This window comes from Phascolarctos cinereus, unplaced genomic scaffold (genome assembly GCF_003287225.1).
Source record: "Phascolarctos cinereus isolate Bilbo 61053 unplaced genomic scaffold, phaCin_HiC Scaffold_1;HRSCAF=81, whole genome shotgun sequence".
NCBI classification, from domain to species: Eukaryota; Metazoa; Chordata; class Mammalia; order Diprotodontia; family Phascolarctidae; genus Phascolarctos; species Phascolarctos cinereus.
The window spans coordinates 31,616,905-31,626,464 of record NW_027555514.1 but is presented as its reverse complement, the minus strand read 5'-3'; the positions used below and the strand labels follow the sequence as shown (position 1 = coordinate 31,626,464).

Genomic DNA, 9,560 nt, shown 5'->3' with positions numbered 1-9,560 from the left:
TATAGCAATAAGAGAAGAAAAGGAAATTAAGCAATGAGGAAACAAAACTATCACTCTTTGCAGATGATATGATGTTATACTTAGAAAATCCTAGAGAATGAGAAAAAAAACTACTTGAAAATATTAACAACTTTAGCAAAGTTGCAGAATTAAAAATAAACCCACATAAATCATCAGCATTTCTATGTATTACCAGCAAAGTCCACCAGCAAGAGATAGAAAGAGAAATTCCATTTAAAATAACTGTAGACAACATAAAATATTTGGAAGTCTAGCTGCCAAGAGAAACCAGGAACTATATGAACACAACTATAAAACACTTTTCACATAAATAAAGTGAAATCTAAATAATTTGAAAAATCTTATTTACTCATGGGTAGGTTGAGACAATATAATAAAAATGACAAATCTACCTAAAATAATCTATTCGGTACCATACCAAATTATCAAAAAATTATTTTATAGAGCTAGAAAAAATAACAAAATTCCCCTGGAAGAACGAAAGCTCCAGGATATCAAGGGAATCAATTAAAAAAAACAACGACATGAAGGCAGGTAGTCTAGCCATACCAGGTCTCAAACTGTATTATAAAGTAGTAATTATCAATACAATCTGATACTGGCTAAAAAAATAGAGTGATAGATCAGTGGAATTGATGAGGTACAAATTAAACTATAGTAAATGACCATAGTAATCTAGAATATGATAAACCTAAAGATACAAGGTTTTGGAACAAAAACTCATTATTTGGCAAAAACTGCTGGGAAAACTAGAAAACAATATGGCAGAAACTAGGTATAGACCAACATCTCACACTGTATACAAAGATAAGGTCAAAATTGGTACATGGTTTGCACCTAAAGGGTGATTCCATAAGCAAATTAAGAGAGCATAGAATAGTTTATCTGTCAAATTTGTAGATAAGGGAAGAATTTGGGACCAAAGAATATATAAGGAGTATTACAAAATGTGAAATAGACAATTTTGATTACATGCAATTTAAAAGGTTTACACAAACAAAACAAATGCAACCAAAATTCTAAGGAAATCAAAAACCTGTGTATTTTTTTTTTTTGGAACAAGTATCTCAAATACACAGGGAACTGAATCAAATTCATAAAAAATACAAGTCACTCCCCGGCTGATAAACAGTCAAAGGATATGAACAGGAAGTTTTCAGAAAAATTGAAATCAAAACTATCTATAGTCATAAAAAAATGCTCTACATCACTATTTATCAGAAAAATGCAAATTAAAACAAACATGAGGCACCACCTCACATCTATCAGATTAGCTAATATGACAACAAAGGAAAATGTTGGATACTGGAGGGGATGTGGAAAGACTGGACACTAATGCACTGTTGGTAGAGTTGTGAACTGATCCAAGCATTCTGGAGAGTCCAAAGTGCTATGAAATTTTGCATACCCTTTGATCCAGCAATACCAGGAAAAGGACCTATTTGTAGAAAAAAAATATAGCAGTTATTTTTGTGGTGGCTAAGAATTGGAAATCAAAGGGATGCCCATCAATTGGGGAATGGCTAAACAAGCTGTGGTATATGATTGTAATGAAATACTATTGTGCTATAGGAAATGACAAGCAGGATGATTTCAGGAAAAAACTGGAAAGACTTACATGAACTGATGCACAGTTAAGTGAACAGAACCAGGAGAATATTGTGTGTAGTAACAGCAATATTATTTGAGGAAGAACTGTGAATGACTTAGCTATTCTCAGCAATACAATGATCCAAGACAATCCCAAGGGACTAATGATGAAGCATACTATCTGCCTCCTGCTACTTTTTCTTTCTTTTCTTTCTTTTCTTTCTTTTTTTTTCTTTCTTTCTTTTTCTTTCTTTCTTTCTTTTTTCTTTCTTTTTTCTTTCTTTCTTTCTTTCTTTCTTTCTTTCTTTTCTTTCTTTCTTTTTTCTTTCTTTTCTCCTTCTTTTTCTTTCTTTTTTTTTTCTTTTTCTTTCTTTCTTTCTTTCTTTTTCTTTCCCTTTCTTTTATTAGAGCCTTCTTGTACAAAATAACTAATGTGGAAATGTATTACATACATGTACATATGTAACCTATGTCTGATTGCTTACCATCTCAGGGAGGGGGAAGAGGAAGGAGTGAGTGAAAGAATTTGGAACTCAAAATTTTTACTCAAAAAATTTTAACTCAAGACTCAAAAAATTGAAAAAAAATCTTTTGAAAGCATGCAGCTATCACTTCTAACCTGCCAAATGTCCATCCATTATCCCTCACTCTCATTATGAGCAGCTTTTCTTTTTTTTCTAATGATATATTTTGATAAGATCTTTTCTTTTGTTTCTCCTGACAATTCCTCATTTGTAGCGTGAGCTTGTTCATGCTCCATCACCATACCTAATGTTCTTTAGATGGTTATAGCACTTTGATTCAGTATTGATTGATTGACTGATTGATTGATTCTAATATCAGAAATATAAACTCAGAAGGCTACGGTCACTTGGGATAGAAATATTAACCCTGAATGGGGCACAGAAGAACAGGGCTTCTTAACCTGGGGTACATGAACTTGTTCTTTAAATATATTGATAAATGTATTTCAATATATTTTTTCCTCTTGTAATGTGATGCATTTCACTTCCAATATTTGAAACCTTTAATTTTCTTAATAGTCCATAGGCTTTACCAGATGGTAAAAGGGGGCCATGATATAAAAAAAAGTTTTAGAACCCCTGGACTAAAATAATTTAACTATTGCCTCTTTAATGGAGAATGAAGAATTTCTTTTAAATCAAAGAGAATGTTTTCGTTGTTGCTTTGATAAAGGATATAAGTAAAGAATGTTGTCACATAAATTCAAAATTGCTTCATAAACAAAGGATGGTAACATCCTCTCAATAATTAGGAAAATCTCACCTGGTAAAAAAAAGACAGGGTCAACATGGAAGCTGTCTTAAATATTCAAAGGACTTTCACTTGGGAGAATAATCAGACTTATTTGATGTCACAGTTGTGAATTATAGTAAGGCAGTTTCCAGTTCAACATAAGGAAGAAATTTCTCATGATTAGAAAAGAAATGCATTGAGAAACAGTGAGCTTCCTATTACTGGAAGTGTTCAAGCAGAGAATCTAGATAGCTGCCTTGCAAGGTTCACTGTATTGTCTAGGTCTGTACATAACAGAGCAGGGTGATTAAAATTCGCTAAATTCCTTTCTAACTCTCATAGTCTGCATGTTATTCCATAAATCAAAATGTTCCCTTCATACTTTCTCAATGAATGGCTCTCATCAATTTCCCCCCTATACTTCCTTATTTCCAAGCACAGCGTTTTGAACTTAATCTACCACTTCCCTTCTTACCAACCTTATGCTTGATTAAATGTCGCTAGTCTACGTTTTTGAAGTTGTAAGAATGAAAGGCTTCCTACATAGATTTTTCTCAATTGTGGAACAATATAATCTGTATACACTAACTATCATTCACATCATTGTGTCTTTAGCAGGGCCTGAACTGGAAATTCCTGTGTATTGGGCAAAGTTGATGGTTCAGATGAGGGAAGAATGTGAGAAGTCCATCATAATACCTTCACAGCTATAAAGGAAGGTGGACCTTGGCAGAGGGGAAGGAACATTGATTGGGGAAGACTGCAATAAAGAACTGGACAAAAGAGGAGAAAACTAATTCTACATGTATGATACTTGAGTAAGACGATTTTTCCAGTAAAGTTCTATGAGGAGAAAATATGTCCTCTGGATTTTAGAGCCCTAGCAAAGCCCCATTCACCCCAAACTAGTTACAGCTATGCTTAGGAATGTCATCAATATCACAGCTTTTGCCTAGACCCTTATTCTAGAGTCCCAAAGTGCAATGATGTTCACATGCATTATTTTGATGACTCCTCAATGTCATTCTTTTGGCACACTGCTCTGGGGTGATAAGTTTCATTCCCTGATCATTGGATCAAAGACCTCATGTTTGTGAAAGAATGTAGGGTAAAATATTCATCTGCACCTAATCCTTTTCAACAAATTCTCATCATAGTATTGACACTTGGTATTTAATCACCTTTTAATGGAAAGGAAAACCTTTTATTTTTAGAGTTAGTGTCTTAAGTAAAAAAAAAAAAGGAATTGATCAATCTTTATCTTGCCAGATTTTTAAAGAAACATAAGCCATCCCTTATGTTTCCTCCTACACATCTTTCAATAGATGCATGCTAACCACTGAAAAGTAATGACAAGTTGGCATGTGGCAATCCTCAAAATTTTAAAAAAATAGAGGAAAGGCCAATGGGGGAAAATCAAGGAATCTGTTTTTAATCTTTGAGATCAAATTGCTTGCTGCAGAACTAAGACACTTTTTTATACTAGAGATTTTCACAGTGGGATCTCATGAAGAAAGCACAAAACAACTTGAAGTTATCTACCCCACCTGGAAGCTACTGGATGTAATTTTCTCAATAGTACAGGGAGAAAAAAAAAGTCTTCAGAATTAATAACAATGGTAGAAAACATAGTAGAGGCAGGATCCCCAGGGATGAGAAAGGGAAGACAGACCACTGCATCAATAAATTAATAAGTATTCATTAAGTGCCTATTACATATTACGTGCTGTGGCTATACTATGCTAGGCACTAGGTCTATGAATGCAAAGAATGAAACAATCCCTTCCAACAATGAGCTCCCATTCTAATGGGGGAGAAAACAAGTTCATATAAAAGTATATACAGGATAGATAGATAGATAGATAGATAGATAGATAGAGAAATGAAGCAAGACACCATTACATATGGTAATAGCAATATCATTTTAAGAACAACTTTGAATGAAAAAGTCATTTTCACTATTATAAAAAAGATGCTATCTGCATCCAGAAAAAGAATTGATAAATAGAAGTAGGTACAGAATGAATTTGCATATATATGTATATGTGTATATGTATATATATATACACACACACATATATATACTATGTATGGAAATACTTGTTTTATTTCATAAACAAAACAAATAAAAACTTAAAAAGAGAAAAAATATATACTGTGTAAATATAGAGTTAATGAATACGTACATCTCACATGCAAATTGGTTATATAGACAAAGTGGCTAAATAGAAGGCACTATAGAAGAGAAGTGCTTAGCACAGTGCCAGGCACGTAGTGGGTACTTAATAAATCTGACTGACTGAAAGGCATTAGCAGTTGAAGGGATGATGAAAAGCTTCATTCGAAAGTTGATGCCTGAGTTGCTCAGAAATAGCTACAGAAGGGGGCAGCTAGGTGGCGCAGTGGATAGAGCACCAGTCCTGAAGTCAGGAGGACCTGAGTTCAAATGTGGCCTCAGACCAAACACTTTACACTTACTAGCTGTGTGACCCTGGGCAAGTCCCTTAACCCCAATTGCCTGAAAAAAAAAAAGAAGCAAAGAAAAAAAAGAAATAGCTACAGGAGAAGCTGTGTGGTACAGTGAAAAGAAAGCTGACCGGCATAATGGGAAGAGGGTTTAGATCTTGACTCTGACACTTATTCTGATACTGCATGACTTTGGGCAAGTCCCTAAAGTCCCCAAGGCTTCTGTGACCTCATCCATAAATTAAGTGGGTGAACTATTCGGCCCTTAAAGTCTCTTCCAGGGCAGCTAGGTGGCACAGTGGATAAAGCACCAGCCCTGCAGTCAGGAGGACCTGAGTTCAAATCCAGAGTCAGATACATAACACTCACTAGCTGTGTGACTCTGAGCAAGTCCCTTAACCCCAATTGCCTCACACCAAAAAAAAAAAAAACCCAGCAACAAAACAAATACGTAAGTGATTGTTGAAAACTAAAATAAATAAATTAATTAAAGTCTCTTCCAGCTCTTGATCAATGATACTATGTTCTGTTTTGATCTCTGTTTCTACAAGCGCCCTAGATACAATGCCTCCTGAGTTCTGGGGAAGAGTAGCAACCAGGTATATTCTCAAGTATCATTATCTGGTACTCTGTGCATTTACAAAAGAGGAAATATGACGTAATGGGAAGTATCCCTGAGATTTATACACAAGAAGGCTAAACTGGCTTAGTGGACACAGTACTGAAATTGGTAAGGCCACTTACCAGTTGTGGGACTATGGACCAGTCATTTGCCTTAAACTCTCTCAGCCTTAGTTTTCCACATCTACAAAAACAGAGGAGTAGTGGTGGCTAGCTTACAAGGTTATTTGAAGATTAAGTAAGAAAAGATATACAGCTTTAATAGCTACAAACCATACTAACACTTTAGACTACCCTGTATAAAGCATAATATAAACTTGAGCTATTATTAAGTAGAAACCTGCTATAAAAACATGAGCTACTCTTATCCTTGAACAAATGACACTTTTTGCTACTTGGGAAAAAATTGTTGGCTACTTCTATAACGTTCAACTAAATAGTAAACTCGTAAATTCCTGTGCAGGGAGAGAGGGGGGCTGGTTTATATATTTTTATCCTCCCCAGTGCCTAATAGCACTTTGTACACACTAAGGGATTAATGACTGCTTCGAATGAATGTACATTAATTAAATGAAAGAACATCTAGATTTTATATGGGGAACTTTATCCTTATACCTAAGAGCATGGATTCAAAATGACTTATATGTGTCTCCAACATATGAGTATGTAAAGTGTGTACATATGAATGTATATATTTTTGTGTATATATGTAATGTTACTTAGTAATTTAAAAGCATGTAAATATATATTTGAAAACACTGAAGGATTATAATGATTTTTGAAAGAAAAAATATAAAATGGAATAACCTTGTTATTTCTATGATATTTTACTGTTACCTTTTAATAATTGAAATTATAATCTTGTAAAATATCTCAGGCTTCCCTTATCTGTAGGTCATCCAAAAGCATTAATGTTGTTAAACACTTATTAAGTACCTACTATGTGTCATGCACTGTGCCAAGCACTGGGAATATAAAGAGGCAAAAAATGATCCCTGCCTAAGGAGTTCTTCTAGGTAATTTGAGGGTCAACATGCTCTCCCAGCCACACTTTATAAGCCCCATGATGTGTTTGCTTTTACTAGTCACAAGGAAGATACACATAAATGAAAGCCAAAAAAAACATTGGAATTTAATAGTTATAAAAATAACTACATCACATCCTCTCATTAACCTAGAATTCATTCTTCCATGAATACACATATGTTCAATGTAAAGAGTAAACATACCTAGGGGTCATGCATGGGGCATTAGAAACAGAGACCAATATGACCAGAGCATCATTGTGGAGTAATGGACAAGGGATCAGGCAATACGTGTTCATGAGCAACTCTGGCATACAGGGTTGTAGAACCATAATACCTTTGGATGACTTCATTATTCTCTCTACTTGACTTGTTCCCTACTTGTTAGCTCTTTGCTACTCTCCACCAGGTGTCACTTCTCTAGTCCAGATGGTCTTCAGTCTTCTGGCTAATTTCAGGACTCTCCAATATTCTGCCACCCCATCATTGGTGATGCTATGGTTAGTAAGCCTCTCCTCATCAGGAAAGGACCATAGCTCTGTCACTCATTTTTTTTTTTACGCAATTGGGGTTAAATGACTTGCCCAGGATCACACAGCTAGTAATTGTGTCAAGTGTTTGGTCTGAGGCTGGATTTGAACTCAGGTCCTCCTGACTTCAGGGCTGGTGCTCTATCCACTGCACCACCTATCTGCCCCGTCTTACTCATTTCTTTCATCCGTAACTAGCATCCATTGAAAGACTGGGTGGTTAGTAAACCTTTCCCAGGCATGGAAACTTATCTTTTCTTTTCTTTTCTTTTTTTAATAGTTGCAATCAATTTATTAAAAGAGATGATTGGTTAGGCATCGACAATGGTGACTTCAATTCCTACACCTGGTTCAATGCTGATAGAAGTGATCTGTTTAACAATTTCAGAAGGGCTGTGCAAATCAGTAAGGCATCTGTGGATTCTCATCTGGAACCTATCCCAAGTCTTTGAACCTTCACCGCAAGGAGTTTTTCTAGTTGTGATTTGAAGTGTCTTAGTGGGCATTCCAACAGGTCCCTTCACTTTCAAGTTCTTTTCTTTGCTCCTCTAATTAGGTCAGCACACACTTTCTTGAGGGATTTCACAACGTGGCAGGTGAGGGTGATCCAGATCTGGTGAATGGCCACTTTGGGCTCCACAGGGGTGCCAGTGTCTTTGAATGCCATGGCAGTGGAGGGGCTTCCTGACCGACTTATTACTTGGTGAGAGCGAACAGCAGTGAGTCAGGAGGAGGAGAGGCAGGACTGTCGACTCTACACAGCTGTAGCAGCGATACCTTCACCAAAGAGTGAAACTTATCTTTTCATTTAGCTCTTTAGCAGTCCCACAATGCCTCAGTCATAGTTTTGTCTACATTGACAATGTGGTTCTAAGGCTAATTCTTCAATTCCAGTTTAACAACAACAACAGCAAAGGTATTTGATTCCTAGACTAAAAAGTGTTTTTTTCTATGTTCTATTCACAGCTCAAAACTAGTAGATAAACTATTTCCATGATACACATCTAATATCACATTTTAGATGAAAGTTGGGAAACAACCACGGGAGACCAGTCATTTTGATGTACAGCAATCAGAAATAAGGAGTTTCTTATTGAATACAACATTGAGTTATCATTTATAACACAAAGGTTAATCTGTGAATAGAGATTGCAAGGACAGAACAGACCATTTATTACAAAAACACTGCAAAGGGCGGCAGGCCATGAATCTATCTCTTCAGTCACACTCGAAATCACATTCAAAAGTCCCATGAATCACTACTTTAGCTACACTTCTTGTGCTAGAGCTCCCAAGCTTGGATAAAAGTTCCCCCCAGAAGGTGTGAAAAGTTTGTCAAGGGGGTACAGGGAATATTTGGTAAATACCTATGTTATCCTATTGCAACAAATTGATTTCTATTCTATGTGCATGTGCACAGGAAACCCTTAAATGTATTTCATCACATATTGAACAGGGAGTATAGGAAGTTTACACAAAAGCAGAGTACAGAGAATGAAAAAGTTTAGGAGCCTCTGCCCTATGTAATATCTACAAATTATCTCTAAGTCATAGGATGTCAAAGCTCTTCATGAACTTAGGGATCATTTAGTCCAACACACAAAAGTACAATTGGTGAGCAAACTGAGACCCAGGCTATTGAAATGGCCTTCCCCAAAGGTTGGTGGCAAAGTTGACGTAAACTACTCCTTTGTGCCCTATCCTCCAGGAACGTGTGTTCTCCAATTGCAAAAGGGAAAGAAGCCTGTTCGTATACCTTCATTATTCTCACCTTTTTCATAGGTCACTGTTTGAACCCCTCATGTGGTTAGGTCATTTTGCTGGGCACAAATACCACAATAAGCTGCATATAATCAAGTTCAATTAGATTCACCAAGTATATATTGAAGGCCTACTACGTGTCGTGTATTATGCTGGCTGCCGGGAATAGAACACAACAGTTCTTCTTAAAACCCTAATTCTATGATGCAGATATAATACACACACATAAGGAAACTCAGAGTATGGACAATATAATAAAAAGTAATACTCATGTAATTCTTTATGTCTT

The 9,560-nt window shown here is 35.9% G+C and overlaps 1 pseudogene; it reads right to left on the bottom strand.

Annotated features, from left to right (window-relative positions):
• Positions 1-7,821: 7,821 nt before the first annotated feature.
• Positions 7,822-8,247, bottom strand: LOC110197321 (small ribosomal subunit protein uS10 pseudogene; annotated as a pseudogene).
• Positions 8,248-9,560: the final 1,313 nt, after the last annotated feature.